Source organism: Neoarius graeffei, chromosome 15 (assembly GCF_027579695.1).
Source record: "Neoarius graeffei isolate fNeoGra1 chromosome 15, fNeoGra1.pri, whole genome shotgun sequence".
Lineage (NCBI taxonomy): Eukaryota > Metazoa > Chordata > Actinopteri > Siluriformes > Ariidae > Neoarius > Neoarius graeffei.
This window is the reverse complement of record NC_083583.1, coordinates 49,465,748-49,492,759: the sequence shown is the minus strand read 5'-3', so window position 1 is coordinate 49,492,759 and position 27,012 is coordinate 49,465,748. Positions and strand designations below refer to the sequence as shown.

Below are 27,012 nucleotides of genomic sequence, written 5' to 3'. Positions count from 1 at the left end.
TCTTCCTTTCCACATGATCCACGTCGAACCTCACGACATGCTTCGCGACGAGCGCATAGTCATGACCAGAACTGACACCCCGAAACACATGCTGGTGTACGCTCTTGCCACGCAATCGAGCAACGACACCCCTGCAACTGAGGTCGTCGATTCAGCTCTAGGTGAACCATACCCAGGCTTCGAACGAGAAGTTCAACAACAGCTGGTGAAAGCTGACAGCCTGACCACGGACACCCAGAGACGACAGCTCCGTGAACTGTTCTACGACTTCAAGGCGATCTGGGCGCGAGATTCCAATGACTGCGGAGTCACGGACATCCACACCGTCCGAATCCCAACAGATCCGAACGCTCCACCGACGTTCGTGCGGCAATACAAAATCCCGTTAGCCGCATACGACTCAATACAAGAAACACTGGACACTCTGCTGGAAAAGCAGATCATTCGTGAGTGTAACTCGACTTACAACTCCCCCTTATGGCCAGTGCTGAAACCGAACGGCAAGTGGCGTCTCACCATTGACTATAGGCAGCTGAACAAGCAAGTGCCCTTGTCAAGATGGCCCATGATCCATCTGGATCAAGAACTTGCCAAGGTGAAGGGTGCAAAGTTCTTCTCCACCGCCGACGTGGCGAGTGGATTCTGGACCATGCGCGTGGATCCAGCTGACCAGCACAAGCTGGCCTTTTCCTTTGGGAACCGCCAGCTAACTTTCAACCGATGTCCGTTCGGCTACGCGAACTCCCCCGCTGAATTCAACATCTTCTTGCATAAGGCAATGAGCGATGCCGCAGCTCGTGGCAACTTGATCTATGTCGATGACATCCTCATTAGGTCACAGACTTTTGATGCACACCTCGAAGAGATACGCCATGTTCTGTCCCAGCTGTCCAGAGCAGGAGCGAAGCTCTCTGTCACCAAAGGGCAGTGGTGTCACACCAAAGTTGAATACGTTGGACTGTGCGTCGGGCCAGATGGCATTGAACCCCAGTCAGGGAGGGTGCGGGCTATCCAAGATATCAAAGCCCCATCCAACGTACCCGAACTCAGGAGCTTCTTAGGGGTCTGCAACTACTCCCGACAGTTCATCGAGGACTACGCGGAGATAGCACGACCGCTCACCGAGCTCCTCCGGAAGGATAAACCCTTCCAGTGGAGTGAGCCTCAAGAACTCGCGTTCAAGAGCATGAAGCAGAAGCTCTGCTCTGCTCCCTGCCTCGCGTATCCCGACAAAGACAAACCGTTCTTCTTGGAGGCTAGTTTCTCCACCCACTGCCTGAGCGCTGCACTGTCACAGCAGCATGACAAAGATCGCCGTGTCGTAGCATACGCCAGTCGGCCCCTCAGTGCTGTGGAGTTGAAATTTTCAGACTGCGAAAAAGCCCTGCTGGCCACGGTCTGGGCCGTTGAACACTTTCGCAGTTACATTGGTGGCCAGAAGGTGGTGATAGAGACCAATCATCAACCGGTCTCGTTCTTGAACAGCCAGAGGCTGAGAGAGGGAAGAGTTTCGAACAGTCGCATCGCAGCTTGGATGATGGCACTACAGGGCTACGACGTCGAGGTGAAGTACGCCCAGAACCACAAGATGGTGCTTGGCCGAGGGCTGGCGGAATGCCAGCATTGCGACTGCGAGAATAGTCCAGATCAAACCGAACTAACAACCGTACCTGCTCTCCCCTCCGACCACCACTACTATGACGAGAACGTCTGCAAAGACCTCCCCACCGCTTACATAGATGGATGCTCATTCCATCATGAATGCAAAGTGCAAGCCGGTGTCGGTATCGTATGGGCGAACGGCCCTATACAAGGGAAATACCAACACCAACTCGGGGCTAAGACTAGCCAATATGCGGAGGTAGCAGCCGTGCTCATCGTCCTGCAACAAGCTGCCCGTGAGAACATCAAGCGGTTAGTCCTCTGCTCTGATTCAAATTATGCCAGGCATAGCTTCGTCTCACACTTTCCCTCGTGGAAGGTGCAGGACATGAAAAATGCAAGGGGCAAGGAAGTGAAACACTCCGAACTCTTCCTAGCATGCGATCGACTCGTAACCGAACAGGGAATGTGCGTCTATTGGAAGAAGGTGAAGGGACATTCTCAAGTCCCAGGACCTGACAAAGTCGGTAACGATGAGGCAGATGGCCTCGCCAAAGCGGGAGCCGTAGACGGCCCCCTTTGGGAATTCCAGCCGTCATGGCTTCCCGAGACGCCACGCCATAACGTAACCGCGATTACTCGCCGACAGGCTAGAGCAGGTCAAACTGACGCAGTACCCCAAGCAGGAACCGTGCAACTCGGCCGACTGCCCCAGGACGCCGACCTGGTGTCTATGCAGGAAAGGGATCCCGTGATCCACCAAATCCGTAAGTTCCTTGCGGACCCCGTGGCGTCCCCAATTTCCCCACAAGAGTTGCAACAGTCCCGAGACTTAAATCACCTTCACAATCTCAAAAACGGCTTAAAACTCGAGAAAGGACTCCTGGTGTACACACCACGCAACCAGGGACCTCCCCGGTGGGTCGTGCCCACAGATCATAGGGGGGTCATGTTGCAGTACGCTCATGACAGCCCGTGCGGGGGCCATAGGAACGCTCAGGCGACCTACCAGACACTCCAACAGATTGTCTATTGGCCCTTCATGATTCAGGACGTTACTGAGTATGTCAAAGGGTGCTTGATTTGCTGCCAATTCCGACCAGCCCAACCGTTGAACCGCGCCCCACTGCAAAGCAAAGGCATCTCATTCCCCTGGTCTAATCTCCAGATAGACTGGGTCGGACCGGTGCCGAAATCAGCTCGAGGTAATAAGTACCTCCTGACCGTCACTTGCGCGTTCACGAAGTGGGTGGAATGCTTGCCCGCCCCAAACGAAACCGCAGAGACCACCGCTCTCCTTCTTATGAACCATGTGTTCAGCCGTTGGGGCTTGCCCCTATCCATTGATTCCGACCGAGGTACTCATTTCACCGCAGAGGTCATGAGTGTTGTGGGAGATGCTCGGAGTCGAGGCAAAATTCCACATCGCGTATCATCCTCAGTCTTCCGGTCAGGTCGAACGCGCCAACCAAACCATCGTGAGCATGCTTCGCAAGTATGTGAGTCACCATGGCAAAGATTGGGACATCAAACTCCCTCTGGTGCTGATGGCCATTCGGTCCACTCCTCACCGCACCACCGGAGTCACCCCGTTCGAAACGATGACTGGCCGTGAAATGGTTCTTCCCTTACACCTCCTCTACCGACCAGAGGACCTAAGCGTTGCCACTGCGTACACCGCACACCAGTACGTCACCGACTTGCAACGCCACTTGCAGGCCACGTTTGCGTGGGCCCAGGAACACCTCGAAAAGAGTGCGAAAGGACAGAAAGCTTACTACGACAGAAAGGCGACACACCGTGAGTACGAAGTAGGCGACAGAGTCCTATACTTCAATTTCACCAAACCGGTAGGAGTAGCCAGAAAATTCTTACCCCGTTGGTCCGGCCCTTTCGAAATCGTCGGTAAACTGTCCCCCGTCGCCTACCGCATCAAAACTTCGAAGCCCAGCCAGGCGCCTTCGTATAGATGGGTCCATAGCAACCAAATAAAGCTTTTTGAGCAGTCCACACTCCATAGGGGGGTGGACAAACAGTAAGTTATAGCCTGCCCAACTTAGTTGCATGCCTCTCAATCCATAAGCGTGCATCTATAAGTAACCACCCTTGTTACCACTCAAATCGGAATAACAAACTCCTGTATGTTGCAGAAATCCAGGGTAGACTACTAACTCAACAGGAGGAGCTGCAGGGCCTAGGCAAAACCCTGCAGGGAACCATACTAACCGTTAACATGCATTCTACATTAATCAAGAACACAGTACATGCCGTAGACAGGCTAGCAGCAATCATGAGAAGCGAAGTCAAGTACGTCCGAGTAATCCGAGACCTAATGCAGGACCTGATGAGAGAAGTAAGTAGCTCTCTCAGCACCCTGAGTGGACGTAAAATCCCACCATATTTGATACCCCTCAGCATGGTTGACAGCATACTCCGATCTACTACCACGACTAACGTTTACTCATCACAGATTCATCTGGCTTATAGTCTTGGCAGTGCTATCCCCATTTTTGTGAACCCTCAAAACCTAGAAATAGGCTTCATCCTCAATCTCCCCGTTATTGAACGGCAAAACATATACAGAATCAAATCTGTCCTTAATGTAGGTTTCTGGAACAACGACGTACACGTACGTTTGCAGACACCTCCCACCATAGCCTATCACGATGACAACCCCTCTATCTACCTCGTCCCTAATTTAGACATGTGCACCTCTACCAAAGATATCCACTGGGTCTGCCCCAGCAATCCCTTTATCCGAGACACCACAGACCGTCTCTGTGGATTGACAAAAGTCCCCGAGCAGAAGTGTGCAGGCAAATTGTCTATTAAAGATGAAGGAATAGGAACTAGAGTAGAAAGAGCTGGTAATCGGTGGCTAATCAACACTCCCCAAACTGAGATTCTGGTATCATATGATCAACATAACACTGCCACTAGAATGAAGATCCCTAACGAAACCTCTCTCCTAAGTGTCCCACTAGGAGCCACTGTTCACGTGGGTGACATCACCCTCCATCACCTTAGCGCTGACCAGTATGAGACCGAGATAGAAATGCCCGATGCCTTCCCAGGTCACGAACTTGAGATAAACTCCACCCTCCAAGCACAACTACTGCTGGAAGGGACCAAAACCGTGCAATTCGATCTTAAGCCCACTGGCATCGCTACCACTTTCTTGAATAACCGCGCAAACCCTTCGTCCGATCAAGGATCTTTAATAAGCCGAATTGCGCTGGGATTTCTAGCTAGCGGTTGGGTTATCACAGTCTTCATAGCCATCACTCTACACAGGTACATACTGACACTACACCGCAAACTGGACAAAACGATCTACGCACCTGAGAAATTAGATCGTGGCATTGTCCGATTCTCCATCAGGCCTAAGGCCTCCACTAACTTTCTTGAAGAGTAGGCTTGCTAACACGCTAACTAACCCCTCTTTTCCATTTTCCTTTATGGAGTTTTGATTATTTTTGTTTGCTGTGTGAAATATTGTATGTAGAAGGTAGTTAAGTAGCCATAGTGTAATTGTTTTCATGTCCAAGTGCCTATGCTTTCATGCCCAAGTGCCTATGCATCTTATGGACTGTATGAAATGAATTGAACTGTTGAACTGTGTCTGAAAGACTTTTCACAGAAAGGACCCTTGGAACTACCTCATTGTGGAACTACCTCATTGTGGATTACTAGGGACCGTGGGTCGCAGACTAAACACCATGTGCCCATAGGGTATCACTCCTTTCAGCGCCTATGGCCAAGGGGGGAATGTTGGTAACTCGCCAGCGCCCCCTATAACGATCCCACAATTTCCTTGCGCGCTCCACCCGGATGTGACGTGAAGTGGAACTGCTTTAACTGTATCGAGAGCGCCTCGATTCGCTCTCTCATGTTCTGACTACTGGAGTGGTCGGACGGACTGTAGGCACGCTCGCCTACAGTGTTGAGACTAACCGCTATTGTCTGAGAACAGCCTGTTCAAATTAGTTTCGGCCGAACTTTTGAACGACCCGCTAAGTTTCAGCGATACAGTGGTTTCGATTCTAAACCTTTGCAAAGTTTAACTACAGTTAAGTAGTTTTCCACGCTAAGAGGCATTTGCGGACAGCTTCGCTCCTCTCAGCCTTTTTCTCGTCGACGCATCACCGGAGGTTTCTCCTGAAGCACCGTGGGCCAGCTAGGCCTTCATCTCCCTGCTTCGTTAGCCGCGGTTGGACGCAACGCGCCGCTAACCTCCTCTCCTCGGACTGCGACCCTCAGCGCGGACATCGGAGAAAGAACTTCCATCGCATTGAGTAGGCACTTGGGCAAATTTTTAATTTGTAGCTTATTCAGATGGTTGTTAGGGTCATGTTTAAGCTTTGAGCTATTTAGCATACCCGCTCAGACACGGAAGGTGTTTGTTTGTTTTTATTGTTTGTTTGTTTTTATTGTTTGTTTTGGTTCTGTTTTTTTTTCTTTGAACTTGTTAGACAGGGTATCTTGCATGATATCTTTCCTTAACTCCATTGCTAGCTTCCCTATCTGATTAGCAGCGCAGCGACAAGTTTGTTATTTTAAGCTCCGAGGCTAGACCGCTACAAGGCCTAGTTCTCTCCATCCAACACATATACACACTCTCTCACACTCTTTCTCTCTCTCTCTCTCTCGCGTTGAGTTCTTTGCCTAGATAGTCTGTTGGAAATTGTTGTTAAGTGCAGTGTTTGGATCCAGCTGTAGCGTGGTCAGATTCTCCTTAGCAACTTATTGCTAGCTGGTAGGCTTGTGTTCTCGACTAGGCCTGCAGGCGCCATTTTTCCGACGCCATTTTGATACCTTCCTCATTGAGTTACCTGTGATGCGACACCTAGGCACTGACCGCCATTTTGTTTAAGCATTGCCAGAGTGGCTAGCATTAGCATCTGCCCACAGATACCTACACAAAGCACACATTAGCCACAGAGCTAATCCTTTGTTCTATTTAGCTAACATTCCTTTGTTTTAGCTAACATTCCTTTGTTTTAGCTAACGACAAGCTAGGTCACACACACACACACGCATCGGCTTGCCCTAGCCTCACACACACGCACACACAAGGGATTCTTTTCTTTTTTTTTTCCTTCTATCTCTTTCTCTCTCTCTTTCCCTCAAATTTATAGTCCAGGTGTAATTGTTCCATTGTTTTGTCTTGTTATTACCTTTGCTGACATTGAATGTATTTTGAGTTTATTATTATTAGTGAGTAGTAGACAAATAAAAGCTAATAAAATTGAATTGCATCTTACTTGTTCCTGTTGTTTATTCACAAGGTCAACTATTTAGAACTCCTTTTTCCTTCAGAATTTAGCTTTTGTATACAACTGGGTTTCCCATCTAATACAGAGCTACCATTAATCTTGAGTGTAACCATTCACGGTGAGTATTAAGATTAATAATTTAAGATTTTATGAGACTGATCTTTATTTATAAATTGATTAATTTAATTATCAATTATCACATAATTTATAATTTAATTAATCCCAATTCAACCTACAGTTCTTATGCTGGAATACAGTGTTTTCCTTTCTCCAAACATAACACTTCTCATTTAAACCAAATATTCTATTTTGGTCTCATCCCTCCACAAAACATTTTTCCAATAGCCTTCTGGATTGTTCACGTGATCTTTAGCAAACTGCAGACGAGCAGCAATATTCTTTTTGGAGAGCAGTGGCTTTCTCCTTGCAACCCTGCCATGCACACCATTGTTGTTCAGTGTTCTCCTGATGGTGGACTCATGAACATTAACATTAGCAAATGTGAGAGAGGCCTTCAGTTGCTTAGAAGTTACCCTGGGGTCCTTTATGAACTCAGCAACTATTACACGCCTTGCTCTTGGAGTGATCTTTGTTGGTCGACCACTCCTGGGGAGGGTAACAATGGTCTTGAATTTCGTCCATTTGTACACAATCTGTCTGACTGTGGATTGGTGGAGTCCAAACTCTTTAGAGATGGTTTTGTAACCTTTTCCAGCCTGATGAGCATCAATAATGCTTTTTCTGAGGTCCTCAGAAATCTCCTTTGTTCGTGCCATGATACACTTCCACAACCATGTGTTGTGAAGATCAGACTTTGATCGATCCCTGTTCTTTAAATAAAACAGGGCGCCCACTCACACCTGATTGTCATCCCATTGATTGAAAACACCCGACTCTAATTTCACCTTCAAATTAACTGCTAATCCTAGAGGTTCACATACTTTTGCCACTCACAGATATGTAATATTGGATCATTTTCCTCAATAAATAAGTGGCCAAGTATAATATTTTTGTCTCATTTGTTTAACTGGGTTCTCTTTATCTACTTTTAGGACTTGTGTGAAAATCTGATGATGTTTTAGGTCATATTTATGCAGAAATATAGAAAATTCTAAAGGGTTCACAAACTTTCAAGCACCACTGTACATTGCTGAATTGATGGTGGAACTATTTTATGTCACGTGAGCCATCCTGGGCCAATCCCTACACAGGAATTTTTTGATGAGGGATATATTTATAGTTATACTGCTTGTTTACACACTGCTGGGTTTTGTTGTGGTTGGATTATTGGAGAATGGAAGCACTAATTCACAACTGTGTGATAAGCAATTGCAAGATGAAAAGCATTTCAAAATGGTAAAATATTAACTTGCCATTGCAAGATGTAAAAGTTGCAATTGTGTACTGTTAATCTGCAAATCGAGAGATTAAAAAGCACCAACTGCACTTAACTTAAACTGCATCCTATTCTCTCATATGTGGCAGAAACAAGCTCCATAGGGATCCCATTCATGCAGATGCAAGCAAGCTGTCAGATATGAAGCTCAAATAAAAACTGTGAACCATACTCTTGGGATTATGGGTAATAACACTGCAAATTGCAATGCCCTTTTCTTGGTCTTCAGGTCATCAATACTTGGTAGAAGTCACAATCAATTCCATTAGCATCCCATTAATAGAACCCACTAACACCATTAATGTTATACATGAACTATTTTAGCTCAAGAAACTAAATGAGAGTTTTGGAAAGATTGCCACCCTGAGATAATTATTCATAAATGCTGTATTTAGCCAGTCATCTCTCCTGATGATACCCTGATTGGCACCCTACCAGCAAGGTTAATATGGCTTGAGTTGATGATTAGTTGGAAAGTGTCTATATGAATTGAATTTGGCACAGGCTCAGAACACATTACCAGCCTCACCAGGATTAGACAATTTTCTCTCAAGAGAGACTTGAATAAAATGAGTCACAATAATCCACTACAACAACCAGGGATGGTATTTTACATTGGGGCTACTGGGATTTTTAGTAGCGTACATGTGACAAGCAACATGCCATTATGAATTCTGAAATCAGAAGATTTTGCTTCATTTTCTATAGCAACAAAGATCTGAATATTTAAGACTATGACATAAATGATAGGTTTATGTAAATCAAGTTATCATTCCTATAACAGCTCATTCACAGAGACTTGCATGGTGGACACTCAATTTAAGCGTAATGATAAAATGAAGAAGAGGCACGGTGGTGTACTGGTTATCACTGTCGCCTCACAGCAGGAAAGTTCCGGATTTGAACCTCATGGCTGAAGGGGACCTTTCTGTGTGGAGTCTGCATGTTCTCCCCGTGTCTGCGTGGGTTTCCTCCGGGTGCTCCAATTTCCCCCACAGTCCAAAGACATGTGGTTAGGTTAACATGGGGCAGCCATGGGCTGAAGTGCCCTTGAGCAAGGGCACCTAACCCACAACTGCTCCCTGGGTGTTGTAGCATAGCTGCCCACTGCTCTGGGTGTGTGTGTGCGCTCACTGCTTCAGATGGGTTAAATGCTAAAGAGGAATTTCACTGTGTGCTTAAGTCTGTGCTTGAGTGTACGTGTGACAAAGGCTTCTTCTTCTACAGCAAAACCCTGAGTTCAAGTGAAGTCTCCCATTTTTTTTTAAAGGACATGGGACATGGATTTTTTTCTGGGTATAATTATGTATAAAGGACATAAGAAATGTCATCTAAATCACTGCAGGGCGTCAAAAATGTGAAAATCACCACATTATTCAACTTTTTTATACATCAGCGTAAAACAATGATTCGTTAATTAGCTAGGTGGTCACGTGACCCGTGACGTCACAAAAACTTTCCAAGGAGCCAGCGCTTGGGTATCTAATGTAAACAGGTTACCGAAATGGACACCATCGACAATGACATTCCCGATGTTTCACAGAGATGTGAAGTTAGACCCTATCAATTCGAACCGATAGCTGGAAATTCACACGAACACAGATCTTGTCTTTACTCTGACGGGTCAGATGATTCTGAGAGTGAGAGTTCCTTCAATCCCCATGAAACTGAAAGCGGTCGGCTCGATAACACATCCCGGTAAGTTAAAAACAATTCTGCTCAAAGGCTAATGATCTGTTGAAAGAAGTATTATTTTTGTATCATACATTGAAAGTTCATCATAGATCTAGCTAAAGTCCGTTGCAAGCTAGGTTTTTTTTTTGCTGATATTTTTCGAGATTGATTGAGATACAATGCTTCCAGAGTCCGAGATGAAAACATTCAAAATGGCGAAACGCCATCACACAGCCAACAACACTACGCCGTTTGGCGAAAGAGATGAAAATTAAGAAAAGTTAAACAAACTTACTAACATAACATTTATTTAAATGTCCATTAATGTTACAGGATTTCTTGACTGTCTCTACAGTTGTAGGAATGTTAGGCCCTGTATATTATGGCGCTATCACTGCCTCCATGAACCCGGCTATATGGCCTATTCTCGTCACCGATGTTTTTAATTATAATACAAATAAAATTATAATACTAATCCTTACCTCGGCTTTCAGTCGCTTAGCGAATGCACCTCGTGGTAGCCGTAGCACTTCGGGTTTCACTCCGCCGTCTTGTTCCTGAATTGGGACGTTGGGAACGGCTCCATCTTTAAGTAACCTCTTAAATTTGGCTTGGCAATTAATATCGCTCAGTACCTGATTATTAATGTTGAAAGAATCCTCAGTGAAATGGTCCGAACACAGTTTGTGGGAAACAGTAGGTACAAAGTTTTTTCTACGACAGTAGTGAGCCCACACTTTCCTCAGCTTCGGGTCCTTGGGGAATGCAAAAAAACTTACTCCAGGGCATTTCCCATTGGAATTATTGCAACCATAAGCAGCACAATACACCATGATGTTCAATGTACATTAAAGACTATAAAAACAATTTTCTTGTCATCCACTTCTCCATATTCATCTACCCGCTTGTGCTGTGCCCGAAAGTTTTTGTGACGTATGATCACGTGACAGCGGCTTTTCCGGTTGTAAAATATGCATATCGGAGCTCGAGCAGAAATGCCATATAATCATCACGAATATAACGATTTTGCTGAATTTAATAGATAATTTTGTATTTGTTGACGCAATTATTTCATATTTTTAATGGAAAGAAACTGATATAGCGTGCATTTATGTTTCATGTCCCATGTCCTTTAAGTAAACCTAAATTATATCCTTATACAGCAGCACTGTTGAGTACTGTCTGCATGCGTTTCCTCTGGGTGCTCCAGTTTCCTCCCACATGCAGGTTAGGTAAAATACCCAGTTGCTAGGGTTGCACAAGCTACTGTAGTATCCTCTTACACTACGTTCAGACTGCAGCCTGAAACGACCCATATCCGATTTGTTGTGAAATCCGATTTTTTTGTTAGGCCGTTCACATTACCAATTATATTAGACTTGTATGCGACCTCCAATATGAACAGAAAACGACCCAAAAGTGTCCCGCATGCGCGAATTGACACGTAATAAGCACATCTACGTAATACGTAAACAAAAAAAAAGCGCACTCTTCAAGTTTGCAAGTAAAGCATGGAGATGAGGTGAGACCTGGTGATGTGGTTTTTGTGGCGGCGGCGGAACTCACACAATAATCTGCTTAATGTGGGCAGTAGACTAATGAGACCGAAGGTGTCAAATTACTGGAAATTTCCAGAACAATCTTATAATCTTGTAATACAGGATGGTTTAAGTTATAAATCAGTTATAGAAACTGTTTTATTTAATCAGGCTAACAGATCAACATCCAGGTCCCTACCAAATCCACCATTAACTTGATCAATTCTATAAAAGTCTATTTAAATTCTGAAAACTGTACAAATGTTGTTGTTTTCCACCCAAGAGGCGGGATTAGCCAATGCAGAATAGTGACGTTTGTCTCTTGTTGATGACGTGTAGGTCGCATGAATGCAACCTGTCCGGTCAGACTGCAGTCGCATGTGAAAATAACGGATATGCATCGGAATTAGGACCACATATCCAAGCGGCCTGGGTCGCATGTGAAAAAAATCGGATCTGTGTCGTTCAGATTGTCAATAACAAATCGGATACAGGTCGCATATGGGCAAAAAAAAAAATCGGATATGGGTCGTTTCAGGGTGCAGTCTGAACGTAGTCTTAGTGCCTGTCCCAAACCTGGATAGATCGGGGGAGGGTTGCGTCAGGAAGGGCATCCGGTGTAAAAACCTATGCCCAGGGAATAATTTGTTCGATATCACATCGCAATTTGCTAACCAAATTCCCCCAACTGTGATGCAAAACAAACAATGTGGCGCCTTTGTCCCTTGTAAACTGCAATTTGGACATGGTATCATATTGACTGCAGTTGGATAAACAGTCAACACACGAGCACTCATGACTTGTGTAGTGGGCTGTACAGTAACAGTTCTTGAATTCTGATTGGCTGTAAATCAGACGTGTGCACAGTACCGTATGACTGTGGGTGTAATAGACAAGCTTTTAATGAGCTCCTTGTGACCATGCCAGGTGCCATTCATATTTATGTATGCTTTTCTTGATGGTTTGCCACTGTAAATTAATTTTCATGATGCCTAAGTCTTTAGTAAAACCTTATCGATGGATGCTACTGTAGATCTTCTGCATTTTGGTAACATGAAAGTACTGAGTGATGAATGTTGAGAAGGTTTGCGTTTGTGTGTGCTCGGTACTGGCCAGTGACCCATGACAAAATGGCAGAAGTCCCACATGTTTCCAACAACAACAACACTGTACATGGGCCCCAGCTAAATACAGTTGAAAGGTGGAAGAGGGAATTGGGAGATTGGATTGTGTACAACTAAGAGGGTGCATATGTGCAAAACACGCATTGTGCGGTCTTTTGGACTTGAGAATCTTGCTTGCAGGCTCTGAGAAATTTTAACAGGTCATTCATTGATGGGATCTCTGGACACAATCTAAAAAGGGATCAGTTTCAAAAGCATGCAAAATCCAACATGCACCTGCAGGTAGGCCTGTTTGATATTGTTTAATTTGGACTTGTGAATGTTTCAGTCTTGTCTGTAACAGTCTGCTTGGTCTAGGCAGTAACCTGTCACCATTTTAGCAGATGTCCAAGCCAGTCATACAGGAAAATAGTTTAATTATTATTTATTAATAATGATTAATATGCAATTATTATTATTATCTAGATCAAAATAGTATTCAGGGTACTGGAAAGTGTAGCGGGACCACTTTGGCCACCAGTGCTATACAATCTTCACCAAATTCTACTCAATTTCTATCTTGTATAGCAATTACTGCTATTCATTTCTTTCCAAACAAATTATCCCCTGATGCCAAATCAAATATGGGGATCATGATGATCCACTGTGGCAACCCCTAATGGGAAAGCAGCTAAAAGAAGATCTCATCTCATCTCATTATCTGTAGCCGCTTTATCCTGTTTCTACAGGGTCACAGGCAAGCTGGAGCCCATCCCAGCTGACTACGGGCGAAAGGCGGGGTACACCCTGGACAAGTTGCCAGGTCATCACAGGGCTGACACAGACAACCATTCACACTCACATTCACACCTACGGTCAATTTAGAGTCACCAGTAAACCTAACCTGCATGTCTTTGGACTGTGGGGGAAACCGGAGCACCCGGAGGAAACCCACGCGGACACGGGGAGAACATGCAAACTCCACACAGAAAGGCCCTCGCCGGCCCCGGGGCTCGAACCCAGGACCTTCTTGCTGTGAGGCGACAGCGCTAACCACTACACCACCGTGCCGCCCCCTAAAAGAAGATAAAATGATTAAATGTGTGTTTGGAGATGTTGATTTAAAGGAGAACTGAAGTCATTTTTAAACCTGCTTTATTTCTTAATTAACGTGCTATTCAATTACGTTTTCAGTTTTAGTAACCTTAAATTGTGACTCGTATGGGCAACTAACTGCGATTTATTATTATACTTATCGGCTTATTCGGCTTTTAGCCATGTTGTATTTAGTTCGTTTGGTCCACAGCAAGCGTCGCTTATCCACGCGATCTTCACAAGACTCGTGCAAGACTTCGAAATGTGACATGTCAGCCAGGTGTCAGTGCTGCCATTTCGAAAACTGTTTTCCAAACAACATGTTGCACAAAAACAAGTTTAAATGATGATTACTGCCTACTTTTTTCAAACTTTCCTGATTGCTATCAAAACAAACACAACTTTTGGCTTGATTACATCAGCATTTGAAAGAGGGCGTGCGTCTTTTGACAACGTTGGCAGATGGTCACTTTGATTTCCGCTGTACGTTTTATTTCCATCCTATGATGTCTCACACAGGTCTCAACGAATCTCATTTATGGCCATTGCTTTGACATATGGACTGATATTACATAGCATATTTCAAAACACTCATAACTTGCTGTAGCAGTGACAAAATAGCTATCAAAAATGCATTCCTATATTTAATAAAATGAGATAAATAGAATTTTGATGATAAAAAAAATTGCCTTCAGTTCTCCTTTAACATTTATGGAAGGACCCTCAGCAGTTTGTAAAAGTCATCAAGTTTCCACATACGAGATTGGTAATGGTATTTTCAGCAGAATATATATATAAATAAAATGCTTTTAATTGTGTCCTAAAGTCTTCTCTGCCCATCCACAATTATCTTCACATCTGGTGTTTCATCTCTGCTAATAGCCATTGTTTTTGTCTTCTTCACATTCATTCTCAGGCCATAGTGTTCACTCTTCTTTCACTTTGTTGACAATTTCTTGCAGTTTCTCCTGTGACTCTGCAAGCAGTGCAGTATCATCTGCATATCTCAAATTATTCACATTTCTTCCACCAATATTGTAGCCTGGTAGAACTGTGGATGGACAGGTATTAGAACAAGTGAAATAATTTACCTACCTGGGTCATATCCTAACAGATGATGACAGATGTTCGACAAGATGACAATTTTCAACAAGAAAAAAAAAATGTGTGTTAACATCAAGAAAGCTCAAGTCAGCTCTCCGGAAGAGGCTGATCAGATGCTACATATTATCTACTCTATTGTGTGCATCATTGACATGGACCACAAACACGAAGACTATAGACAAGTTGAAGGCTTTTGAAATGTGGACATACAGAAGAATGATACGTCTCTCATACACTGAAAGACAAATGAAGAAAGAGGTATGTGACATTAAGGAAAGGAAGATACAATACTTTGGACACATCATAAGAGCAGATGAGCTGCAACAGCAGCTTTTAGAAGGCAAAGTAGAGGGTAAGCGGAGAAGCAGGAAACAACGAAGGACATGGATGAGTGATATTACGGACTGGATGAAAATGAACTATGTCCAATGTGTCCATACAGCTCGAGACAGACAGAAATGGAGATCCATGATTGAATGAATGAATGAATGAATGAATGAAAGTCTTATCTATCAAATGTCATTTGCTGTCACATTTACATCATGTTTAATCCATCCATCTCTCTGTCCATTATCTATATGGTTTATCTGTCAGGGTCTCAGGGGAAGCCATTCCCAGTTGACATTGTGTGAGAGGTGGGGTACACCCTCGGCAGGTCACCAATCCATCCAAAGACGAACAACCATTCACACTCACATTCATACCAGTTGTGCTAATCCACACGTCTTTGGACTGTGGGAGGAAACCAGAGCACCTGGAGGAAACCCATGCAGGCACAGGGAGAACATGCAAACTCCACAGAGAAAGGCCCCGGTCGGCTGCAAGGTTCAAACCAAGAACGTTCTTGCTGTGAGGTGACGCTGCGAATCACTACACTAGCACAATTTACTCACTGCGGAAATGATGAGAGGGGTGTGGCGAAATTTATTATACTGTAGGTGATAGATTGGTCCCAGGTGTTTGGTTACAGCAATCGAAGCGTCATGTTGATCACAACATGCTCTCATCAACTAATTAATTTAATTAATGACGGCACCTTAAACATTTTCAGAAATATTCAAACCAACTCAAAATGCACCAATTTTGAAGCATTTAGGCTCTGCAAGACCAAATTTATTCGATTCCAGATAGGCGTTTTGGTGATTCCTTATCTACCCTTCAACCAAATTTGTGTTGTAAAAACCTTCCGGAACATTTTAAGGATCATTTGTCAAACCTGTGAGGTTTTATTTAGGATGTGACCTTTCATTTCTACAAAAGAGTGAACAGGGCTCAATTATATTTGGGGGCTGATTGTAAAAGCAGGTTGTATCTGAAGTTTTCCATCCTTACCTTCATAGTGATTCACTGTGTTCATAGCACATGAATGATGCTTTAAAACATCTCCCAAGTATTTGCCTGCAATCTTACCTAAATGGATCCAATGTGCATTTACTGTGTCTACTTCAAACAGGAACGTGCAAATGGATGTCTCTTAACTGAAGTGCTATATTTTCTTTTAAAATGGTCATGAAGAACTCTTCACTTATTCAAAAAGCTGACAAGCCAGCAAAATAAATGGTTTTTCATGCCGCCATCATATTAAAGTGGGAAACAATCACACATTTAAAACACTTTTCTTAAATACCAACATACAGAACATCACTTATTTATGGAAGTCATTTGTCGGAGAAATGAATGAAATAACGGAATGGATACTGATAATACATGTCTCAATGGTTTATAACTGTGCTCTTAGTGATACAAGCTTTAACGTCAAAAGTCAAGTAAAAATAAAGTAGCGATCTAGCTAGACAGACAGACCAATAAACAAACAAAAGTAGGATTTTTTTTTTTTTTGTTCGTTTGTTTTGTTAAGTCAACCCAGGAACCAGTCATGGAATCTACACATCTCATCTCATTATCTCTAGCCGCTTTATCCTGTTCTACAGGGTCGCAGGCGAGCTGGAGCCTATCCCGGCTGACTACGGGCGAAAGGCGGGGTACACCCTGGACAAGTCGCCAGGTCATCACAGGGCTGACACATAGACACAGACAACCATTCACACTCACATTCACACCTACGCTCAATTTAGAGTCACCAGTTAACCTAACCTGCATGTCTTTGGACTGTGGGGGAAACCGGAGCACCCGGAGGAAACCCACGCGGACACGGGGAGAACATGCAAACCCCACACAGAAAGGCCCTCGCCGGCCACGGGGCTCGAACCCGGACCTTCTTGCTGTGAGGCGACAGCGCTAACCACTACACCACCGTGCCGCCGAATCTACACATATTTTAAAAAAATAAATAAATAAAATAAAAAATAAATAAATGGATTGCAAGCTTTCTCGGGGCTCCAGGTAGAAGAAGAAGAAACCTTTATTTGTCACATGCACACTTCAAGCACAGTGAAATTCATCCTCTGCATTTAGCCCATCTGAAGCAGTGAACACACGCACACACTCAGAGCAGTGGGCAGCCACACACAGCGCCCAGGGAGCAGTCAGGGGTCAGGTACCTTGCTCAAGGGCACCTCAGCCCAAGGCCGCCCCACATCAACCTAACTGCATGTATTTGGACTGTGGGGGAAACCGGAGCCCCCGGAGGAAACCCACGCAGACACGGGGAGAACATGCAAACTCCACACAGAAAGGCCCTCGCCGGCCGCTGGGTTCGAAAAAAGCTCTATTGATCTAATCTAACCATGGGCGTCACCACCATTGAATGTGAAGGGGACGTGTCTCCTTTACATTTCATAATTCTTCGTTTGGACCCCCCCCCCATTTAACATAAAATATGAGTTCACCCAGCACCGTTTCTATTGCTTTGTGAAAGAATCCATTCCACTTGATCGATAAGCGAATACACATACCACTGAAAAGCCACTCCGGGTTTTCCGGGCGTTACCTACAACCACTCACCGCGTGCAGGTGAAGTGAATTTCAGTGCAAGCAGAGACATTTTGGTGCAGCTGCTCGAAAGTGGAGGAGGTGACATCAGCCCCATTGCCACCTCACAATGTCTAGCTTTTGCTAAAACCTTATTCTTTTGTTATATGCCCTCAAAATTAACCCTAGGACACGTTAAATTAATGTTCAACTAAACAATGAAATAAGCTTAGCCTAATGGGGTATTCTTGGTTGATGATGAATTGTTTGCAGTATTTGCTCCCTCCCCAGACACAATGGACATTCTTTACAAAGAAGCGGAAAGTCAGTCAAAATTTCCCCACAGGACAGGGGTTTTTGTCCCAATGGAAATGTTAGTGCAGTTAGCTGGCTAGTCAATGTTAGGAGATGTATCAGCTAGCTTAATGTTAGCTATCATTTAATTCAAACCCAGCAGGCCGACCTTATTGTAATGCCAAGAATGAGGTCAAGTCTGCGCTGATGATATTTATTGATTCCCTGTTGTGATTTGAAGAACTTATTTTGTCTGGTCTTTACCAGTTTTCTGGAAAGTAACATGGGAAATCAGTGTATGGGGAAGGAATAGTAGAAAGGAAAGCAATGGAGAGAGATGGATGTTATTCCAGGTGGATTGTGAAGGAGAGGGGGATAAAAGTTATGAAGTGGTAGAAATTATGGTGGCACCAATGTAAGAAGGAGTTCTATCTATAAATCTATTTGTTATACTAATCTGTAAATGCTACTGTAGTACCACCATTGCATGTAGGTTGACAAAACTGCATGTGTTCATTGTGTGAAGTTCTCTTTTATGTGTCATTGCTTGACCCAGTGTAATTTTGTGTTATGAAGACTGCATGATGCCATGTCATTTTTGTTATGAGTATCACTAAACCGGAAAAAAGTAAAACGCACCCACTAAAGTCACTGTTGGTGGTGAACAAAATTGCACCTGCTCATTGTGTGAAGTTATTTTTTATGTGTCACCGTTGCTTGACACAGTGTGATTTTGTGTTATGAAGTTTGCATGATGCCATGTCATGCCTGGTCATTGTGTGAAATTATGAATATTCTTATTTTTAAACATACAGTTGAGTGTCACTATTGCTTGACCCAGTGGCATGTTGTGTTACATCTAAAACTAAATAAAAAAGGAAACACAAAATAAAAAGTAAAATGCACCCATAAAGTAATTCCCATCTCATCTCCTCTAGCCGCTTTATCCTTCTACAGGGTCGCAGGCAAGCTGGAGCCTATCCCAGCTGACTACGGGCGAAAGGCGGGGTACACCCTGGACAAGTCGCCAGGTCATCACAGGGCTGACACATAGACACAGACAACCATTCACACTCACATTCACACCTACGGTCAATTTAGAGTCACCAGTTAACCTAACCTGCATGTCTTTGGACTGTGGGGGAAACCGGAGCACCCGGAGGAAACCCACGCGGACACGGGGAGAACATGCAAACTCCACACAGAAAGGCCCTCGCCGGCCCCGGGGCTCGAACCCGGACCTTCTTGCTGTGAGGCGACAGCACTACCCACTACACCACCGTGCTGCCCCCATAAAGTAATTGTTGGTGATAAATTGTGTCACATTCATCTCATTATCTTAGGCATAGCAGTGGGTTTAAAAACAGGCTGATGAACATATGGACTAGTTGAATGAGGACTTATTGTTGAGTCTCTAAAATAGTCATTGAATTAAGTGACTTTTGTAGGTAAAATTAGGTGTTTAACAACCTGTTAAAAATACACCAGAATGCAGGAAATGGCATCTAATTAATTAAAAATTTTCTGGGGGGAGGACCCCCCACCAGTGTGCTCCCCATTAAAAATGATTTGGACGCCCATGAATCTAACATTGTTCAAGACAAGACACTACAGATAGAAACAATTTGGGTTATGATTCTCGGATAAATTGCATCTAAAATTACTTCGTCTCTTTAACAATATTAATAAAAATGTCAAAATTCAGCAGGAAAAAAAAAAAAATCTTGTCCACTCCTGACCACATCATTATCGAAAACTTTGCACCTTTGAGGAAAGCTTAAGCCCCACCCATACAGCACATCTAATAATCACTGAAAAATTTGTTTGCTGTATGCCAATTTATGCATCATTACATCATTGTGTCACTATACCTCTTAGTTTCTTTTATCAACCATATTTTTAAAAAAGTGTATTATTTTCTCTCAAACTACCCAGCATCAGAAATCTCCAAAAACTTGCGTTCATGAAGTTTTATGTGTTCATTTCTATTCTAAAGAAGCATATTAAAAAGAGGAACGTGTCACGTCAGGGCACTTGGCATGCCTCGAGCTGTTACTCTCGTCCACGCACATGTATGGTGCACGTGCCACAAGGACTAATTATGACATGCATCTGTCCCTGATCAGAGTGCAATCACGGCGCACACATAAAAGGACTCCGAAAAAACACAGACTTTGCGAAGTATTGCTCAGCGCCTAGTGTCTGACCCTACCAATCCTTTTTGTTCATGTTGTTATTCTGGATTTTGGCTTGCTTTTGTATTTTGGATTCTGCCTGATGTCTCTGCCTCTTCTAGTCTGATTGTGCCTCATGTGACCATTGCCTGCCTTCTGTTTCTGCCTAAGGCTATGATCATACTACAGCTTGCGATGCTTTGCAATAGAATCTCAATGAAAATGAAATGTTTTGGTGGCCATGCTTCCCCGAGCTTCCCACCTGTGAGTATTCACCGCTTAGTTTGCCGACAAAAACAAACATCGCCACCATGTTTCAATGCATGCATTGAAATGTTTGACGTTTTTGTCCACTCATGCGACGGAAACACACATCAAAAAACACCTTGCAAAGCTTAGAGAACATTTGCTGTGCATCACACGATTGGTGGCGATGCTACCAGTTTTTCATCGCCAAGTATTCACAAAACCATTGTGAGCTGTAGTGTGACCAGGGCCTAACATTTTGGATTGTGCACCTGTTTGTTGTTTTTTAATAAACACATTTCTTGCACTTACATCCGTTTGCAGCCAACATTACTGACAGAATGTCTCCAAAAGTTTATTGTTGGATTTACATTCAATTTCGTTTCTTGATTAATCAATAAAGTAGTAGTTTTCATACACAATCGTTTGTAAAGGTTTATATTGTAACAAACTAAAGAATACTGCATTTTTTGTTTACGAAGAATGTAAATTTATACACATTTCATTCCACAAAGTCTTGATTGCATAAATAAATGTCATTTTTTGAAATTTTTCTAGCACACAAAGTCAGAATAACAGCAATCAGCTGGCAAATATGGATTGTGATATCAATTGTTTTAAACAATTACCCTATTCACCTGTAGTGCTTGCCTCGATATACAGATTCTGCTGAGAACCTTAATCAGAGAGATCTAATGTGTTACATTTCACACTAGAACTAATCTATATTGCACACTTTAAAGATTGGGACTGTTCACAGCATGCAGGGTTGCCAATATGAAACTCTGCACTACATACTATTAGCCTGCGCTGTCTATTTTATGGTTGTTGCACACAATAGATAGAGCAATTGTGCTACCAAAGTTAAGCCTATCAATTCAATAGCCAGCCATGTTTACAGATAGAGATTCTTATCAGGTAGAAACATAAAAGCTTCCTTAAAGGAACAGTCCACCGTACTTCCATAATGAAATATGCTCTTATCTGAATTGAGACGAGCTGCTCCGTACCTGTCCGAGCTTTGCGCGACCTCCCAGTCAGTCAGACGCACTGTCACTCCCGTTAGCAATGTAGCTAGGCTCAGCATGGCCAATGGTATTTTTTGGGGCTGTAGTTAGATGCGACCAAACTCTTCCACGTTTTTCCTGTTTACATAGGTTTATATGACCAGTGATATGAAACAAGTTCAGTTACACAAATTGAAACGTAGCGATTTTCTATGCTATGGAAAGTCCGCACTAAAATGACAGGCGTACTAACACCTTCTGCGCGCTTCGGCAGCGCATTGATCAATGCGCTGCCGAAGCGCGCAGAAGGTGTTAGTACGCCTGTCATTATAGTGCGGACTTTCCATAGCATAGAAAATCGCTACGTTTCAATTTGTGTAACTGAACTTGTTTCATATCACTGGTCATATAAACCTATGTAAACAGGAAAAACGTGGAAGAGTTTGGTCGCATCTAACTACAGCCCCAAAAAATACCATTGGCCATGCTGAGCCTAGCTACATTGCTAACGGGAGTGACAGCGCATCTGACTGCGTCTGACTGACTGGGAGGTCGCGCAAAGCTCGGATAGGTACGGAGCAGCTCGTCTCAATTCAGATAAGAGCATATTTCATTATGGAAGTACGGTGGACTGTTCCTTTAAGGTTGCACACATTATTATACCATGGACTTGCTCCGTCCTTGAATCTGGTTGGTCAGAAGGTGTTGTTGTTTATTATTATTATTATTATTATTATTGGGCGGCACGGTGGTGTAGTGGTTAGCGCTGTCGCCTCACAGCAAGAAGGTCCGGGTTCGAGCCCCGTGGCCGACGAGGGCCTTTCTGTGCGGAGTTTGCATGTTCTCCCCGTGTCCACGTGGGTTTCCTCCGGGTGCTCCAGTTTCCCCCACAGTCCAAAGACATGCAGGTTAGGTTAACTGGTGACTCTAAGGCTACATCCACACGACAACGGCAACGAGATGTTATTAAAAAAAATATCGCGTCCACATGGGCAACGGATCAGTAAAATATCAGGTACATATGGCAACGCAACGCTTGCTGAAAACGATGCAATACACATGCCACACCTCTAGCTGCGCTGTAAGACAGTCCCATCGGAGACACCAGGACAATAGAAGAAGTAAGGACGCATGCGCATAAACTATTATGCGCGAGACTTCATATTAGCCACAAAGTCAGGAAAATCTGTTCGTAAAGTTACGTTATAATGACCAAATACAATGAAAAGTATTTTTCCAGTCTCACCTGTGAAAGGTAATCCCATGTGATCTCGTTTGGACGGTAAACCTGTTGGTACAGTTAAACGCAGCACATGAATGAGGCATCTTTATTCTCCGCTTTGCCCCATCCAATATGGCGGCGAGGATGATGTATGATTCTACGCGGAAGGCAGCGTCTTTAATGGTCCGGAATAAATTGAATGCTACACGTTGAAGGATTAATTTGTTCTTCTACGCCCTTTTTGAGGAATGTATTGTAGGACTTAAACCAACATCTCAAGAGGTGAGATCGCTCCTTTTTTTTCCCTATTTTTGCTGGCGGGATTGACTCTGCCCTAAGGGCAGAGTCTCTCACTCTCTGTCTCTCTTTCACTTTGCACCATTACACAATAAATATTCACAGTGAAAATATTTTGTAAGTGCGTTTCATGAACCAAGTTATAGGATTTGTTGACAACTCGCATCGAGTTCATTACACTTCTACCCGGCGTGAAGCACTCACAGTCATGTGGTTGTGATGTCATCGTAAACAAATCCGTTCTACTCATCCAGACGACTTCGCAACGGCGCCGTTGCCAGATCTTTCCACTCTGGAACCCGTTCTCAAAAGATTTCGTTTTGGGGCACCCAAAACGCCGGTGCCGTGTGGACGCCAGGCCAAAACGATAAACAATTTTATCAGATTCACCTGAATCCATTGCCGTGTGGACAGGGCCTAAATTGACCGTAGGTGTGAATGTGAGTGTGAATGGTTGTCTGTGTCTATGTGTCAGCCCTGTGATGACCTGGCGACTTGTCCAGGGTGTACCCCACCTTTCACCCATTTTATGAGCCTTTCGAGCTTGGATAGGCTCCAGCTTGCCTGTGACACTGTAGAAGGATAAAGCGGCTAGAGATAATGAGATGAGATGAGATAACACCAGCTCTGCATGCAATTCAAAAAGTATGGTGTTTAATTTGCTCATAAATAAATTGTAATCATTGGTGGTGTAGTACAAGAGGAATAAACACCTTGTTATTGGCAAATAATCAAATTTTGTGTTGGTAAAGTGAACTCTGTTTAGCAATGGGCCACACCATCGTGGATTATTTTCCTGAAAAGTGGCGTTTTATTCTGTACGTAGTCTCTAAATTAAAGGTGCATTTGTAAAGCAGTGTTAGAAAGAGCTACAGTGATAAATGTCTAAGGGTAATCATTTTGAATAGATCCATTATACCCTCTTATTGCTTCCTGAACATTAGATTCTTCCACCTGCAATGTTAATGCTGCTACTTTGACCCCTGAACACAAACAATCCATCTTCATCATGCAGAATGAATCACCATGTTTCTGTGACGTCACAGCAGCTGATTCTTGCCCTATATCCATACCAACAGTCTGCCCCATCATTGTGCCATTAGCTTTAACAGCAGGTCTGGTCATTAGACAGGATGAACTGCACACCAAGGGCCCCATAACTGTCTCCTCCATGGGATAGGCTCATGGCTCAGAGACCCCAGCATGGCTGCATCAAACAGAATATGCCATCAGGCTCAGGTCTGTCTTGGCTGCTTCATACAGTCATCCCACTGTGAACTCCCCAGTCTGACCTTGAGATCCAGTATTTAAACAGCACGGGATGAAGAATGCTCACCAGGCCCACACTGTATCAATTACATCCCCCCAATTAAGAGTGAGTGTCTGCAGGAGATAAAGAATACCATTAGAGGGGCAAAAACAGTGGGAAATAAGCTTTTTTCTTTGAGGGATTTTGGACTAATCTCATTATACTGGAACTGTTTTTCACCCATGTATTCTTTGAAGTGTAAATGCTAAGAAATAAATGTGTGTGTCAAAGAAACCCCTACAGAAGAGGCAGTTTGTGAAGAAACAATAGAACAGGAAATGGAAATAGGACTTCTGTATTTCTGTAAATTAGTCAATTAAATTGTAGCATCCATGTGCTATTGTGGTTGGATACAAATTTGCCAGGATTCCCCATCCAATCAAGACAAACAGCTCTTCTGACATGTTGGTAGATTTTCATTATACTAGCCCATGTCAGATTAATTGTTTACTCCAAACTTTGACACTTTTTGTCCAGCAACCGAAGATCTATTGAGAAAATGAGGTGAGAAAAGCTGAAGCAAGCCAAAGTAGAACTGAAGTGTCCTGTATTAGTTCTAATGAGGTTATTAGCATGTGCATTGAACCAGTTAGGGGAAGATCTTCAAAACCTTTTCCAATCTCCATCCAAGCATCTCAGACAGGCTGGAGAGGCCTCGGCTTAATGTACGAGATGAGATTTAGCTCCATCCACAGTCTCAATTTAACAAAACTCTCATTTTCTCTAGAGCCCTCCTTCACGCTATATTGTGACTTATTCCCACAAGTGCTCAAAATAGATTGTAGCATTTCCGACAATGGATTGTACCAATCTGTCCGCTTTGCTCACAGAGTAAATAACGCAATTATCTTTGTAAATATGTCTATTTCTGCAAGATACATTGGGAATACCAGGTCATCAAAAGCGCTCTGAGTAAGCAACCAAAATATTTCGACATTTTGAGTTTGCCCTTTTTTTTTTTTAACTGTTTCTCCAAAAAGGCCTGTGTGGTGCTGTTGGCAACGGTGCTTGAAAAATAAATGTGCCAAAATAAGTAACGAATCAGCAATAACAAAAAGACTTTTGCATGAGTAAGACTGTCTCATTTGAGTGGAAATTAAATGGCGAGTTATCTTTCTGACACAAATACACATGCTTTCCCTAATCCCTGGCTCTAAAACAATGTCAAGCCACTTGAGGTTTGTCTGCATTTAATTTTAACTGTTGTACCTAGTAGCAAGCATCTGTACTGTTGGGGATAAGCTGTGATGTACTTTGGCTGCAGGACGGTCTTTGTCAGAAACTCGATGGTCCCACAGAGCCTGTCCTCAGACAAAAGCTGCATCTGTTTCATAGGGATGAATGGCTTCCTTTGGCAGGCCAGAATGCCCTTGAAGCTACTGCCACTGTTTTTCCTTTGTTCAACCCCAAAGTTCCTTTCTGGGGCGATGATTTTATGAGCTAATTAATTGTATTTGATTTTATTGGTTTCAAAATGTCAAGATATGAATAGATGTTTGTGTCTTGTTATTATGACTCGCACATTCTACTCAAAAGTTCTTATCTGAATTTGGGACAACATAACTGATTATGAGCTAAATCTGTTTGAGGAACTCAAGCTCGAAACACCCCCAAAATACTGGTTGGGACGCCATGGCCTAATGGTTAGAGCTGCAACTTTGGAACCAAAAGATCACTGGTTCAATTCCCATGACCAGCAGCAATGGCTGAAGTGCCCTTGAGCAAGACACCTAACCCCCAGCTGCTCCCCAGGCTGCTCTGGGTATGTTGTACTTCACTCTGGATAAAAGCATCTGCTAAATGCCTGTAATGTAATGGTTTAATTCTACATGATGCAGTTGACAACTCAGAGCTGAGTTACACATACTAGAAGAGTTAAAACTGCAGAGAAGAGTTTGCCTAAAATCTTCTTTACTTGGAATTCTGATCTTGAAACTGTAAGCTTATTTTGGTTGCTCAATATTAACTCAAGCTAGTAAAAGTATGAAGTCAGCAGTGATTGTCTGACAGTTATACATAATATGTCATGATGAAATTCAGGTGTGAACTATAAATACACTGAAGAAAAAAAAAACCACACAAACAACAACAAAAAAAAAACGGGCACATTACAATTCCTTGACCTCAACTTAGCATCTTGTGACATTATAAAGATGCATTGAATCTCGTCTCATTATCTCTAGCCGCTTTATCCTGTTCTACAGGGTCGCAGGCAAGCTGGAGCCTATCCCAGCTGACTACGGGCGAAAGGCGGGGTACACCCTGGACAAGTCGCCAGGTCATCACAGGGCTGACACATAGACACAGACAACCATTCACACTTAAGGCCTCTGCATGCTCTTGCGACAAGGCTTTCGCAGATAGCTTTTCGCAGACAGTTGTAATTTATCGTTGAGCGGGGAGTAATAGGCGTGCGCGATGTTATTCACCGCCACAACGCAAGGGGGCGCGAAGTCGCGAAATCGCTAGGAGTAGTTGGTGGGTGTGGTTAGTGGAGTGTTTATCCTCCGGTTACTTATAATGACTAGAACTGGAGTCGTATAGATGTACGTACTTCCTCACTTCCTCGATCAACCGCTCTTCGTGCTGCTCCATCTTCGCTCGTGTTTTTAAAAATAGCGGTCGTGAAAACAAACCAAACTGGGAAAGTAGGGAAGCGGAAGTGCGTGTACAGCGGATGTAGAGTGGACCAATCAGAGCCCTCTTGTCTGCGATGCTGTCTGCGAGGCTTCTGCGGTGGTCACAATTTTTGGGAGGTGCGCGCAGACCGTCTGCGAAGGTGGGGGCGCTACGCAGACGCTGTC

At 43.6% G+C, this 27,012-nt stretch overlaps 1 protein-coding gene across 2 annotated transcripts in view; it reads right to left on the bottom strand.

The window, feature by feature from the left end:
- Positions 1-27,012, bottom strand: part of LOC132899553 (inactive N-acetylated-alpha-linked acidic dipeptidase-like protein 2) — a 711,964-nt gene that overhangs the window by 510,794 nt on the left and 174,158 nt on the right. The gene's annotated exons all lie outside the window — the stretch shown is intronic.